Source organism: Morone saxatilis, unplaced genomic scaffold (assembly GCF_004916995.1).
Source record: "Morone saxatilis isolate NCDOM2014 unplaced genomic scaffold, NCSU_SB_2.0 Contig17, whole genome shotgun sequence".
NCBI lineage: Eukaryota > Metazoa > Chordata > Actinopteri > Moronidae > Morone > Morone saxatilis.
The window spans coordinates 1,889,872-1,891,977 of record NW_023339729.1 but is presented as its reverse complement, the minus strand read 5'-3'; positions in this window follow the sequence as shown (position 1 = coordinate 1,891,977).

Here is a 2,106-nt window from a genome sequence, read left to right as displayed (position 1 = left end):
CTTCTGTTCTGTTGTGACAATAAAACAAACAAGTTTATCATTTAGCATTATCCTATTATTTTAGTGAGGACTCATAAATAACTACAAATAACTAATGTTAGGGAAATCTGTTTATGTTTTGTTACGCGTTTCTGGAATTTCTTTTTTAAATATATATCGGCCGATATATCGGACTATCGGATTTTTAAATCACCAAATATTTGTATCGGTATCAGCCTTAAAAATCCTTTATCGGTTGGGCTCTATTAGAAATCCAACACTCCAATCACATCCCTGGATTCATTTTTGTAATGGTGGAGGAAACTAGTTTGGAAGATAGAAACACTTCCATTCAGCAGCTGCAAATATTCCATTACTACTTACTTACAATTTGAACAAACAGAACTGGATTTTTTTTAGTGAATTTTAGTGAAAAAGGACACAGTTAACAATTTTGTTGGGAAAAGCAGAAAAGTAATATAACAAGTAGTGTAACTGATAACTGTTGACAGGGAGTAATAAAGTAATATTATTTTTGAAAAGAGTAACAGTGAGTACTTTGAGTTTTGATACTTAAAGTGCATTTACCTAAAAATACTTGCACTTTTACTTAAGTAATGTTTTGAATGCAGGACTTTTACTTGTAGTGGAGTATTTTGGCAGTATGGTATAGTACTTTTGCTGAAGTAGGATCTGAATACTTACATGCCACTGAAAAGGCATATGAGAGCATTGCAAGTGTTTACATACACATTACATACTTTGTCCACCAGAGAGCGCTGACAAGATGACTCAGCACATATCTGCTCACAATTCACATTAAAAGGTACCCTTTGCAAAACTGTTAGTTATGTTAAACTAAAATCTGCCAATATATTATATATTTTACCCTCTAATGTTGATATTAGAGATTGATATCAGTGTCAGTTGGATTCTAGTCTAATTTATAAAAACGCATTATTTGGATCTCCATTGCACTTCATACATTCACATACACTACACTTTAGCATGGATTTACACTTTATAGGTTACAAAACAATTCATCGCTGAGAATTATTCCCTTCTTTTATTGCTCACATCTTTTACAGAACAAACTTCACACAAGTTGATACTTCATTCAAGTGCCACGTACTGAGAACAGGACATGACTGTACAGAGCTTCACTTTTCAGACACTGGTCCTGTCCCTGCTGCTGGGACTCTGCAGGAAGTGTTACATAATATTTGTACTTTTTGCCTCTCTCTACTGACTGCCGTTACACCATTCATGAGACTATTTTTGTATGTACTGTTCTAGAACATCTGACAGCACGCAGGAAGTGATGTGTATTATGGCTCCAGTTTGTTTGGATAGAGATAGTTAACACTGCTGAACAAAGACAAGAGTAAAACCTGCTAAGACTTCAACATAAAATCCAAAGAAAAAGACGTGATCTGACTGACTAATGAGCTCTGGAAAGGAGAGCAGCCCTTGGATCAGTTTGTTATAAAGTTGACACAATACCATAATTTCAATCTTCGATACATTACTAGTATAGAAAAACAACAGCTTTTAAAAAAGAAAAAGAAAAAGTCCTAGACAGGTGAGCCTAGGACAGTGGTGGTACAGCTCATTTGTAAGTAAATTATTATTAAGGTTGAGGACAAGTTGATTTTCTTCCCGGTTTCATTTGTGCAGGCTTGGGTTGAAAATCTGCTGTAGATCTGTTCTTTTGCTAAAAAATAATAGTATTGATGCTTCTGACAACCTGTTTGTTACATTAAAGCTGCAGTAGGTAACCTTTATAAAAATAACTTTCTGTCATATTTGCTGAAACTTTCACTATATCCTGACCGTAGTACATGAGACAGATAATCTGTAAAAAAAAAATCAGGTTCCTCTGGCTCCACCTGATGGCATTTGCAAGAATCCACTGGGCCTGAACAGAAACAACCAATCAGAGCTGAAAAAGATAAGAAAGATGCTTTGGGTTTGAGGCTTAAAGATAGTTGATTATTGAGTTTCATTCCTAGCATTGGTTTTTGACAACCTGGGAATAAGGCTCAATAAGCAACAATCTTTCTTGGCTTTAACTGTCAGGATATAGGGAAAGTTTCAGCAAATGTGACAAAAAGTTATTTTTATAAA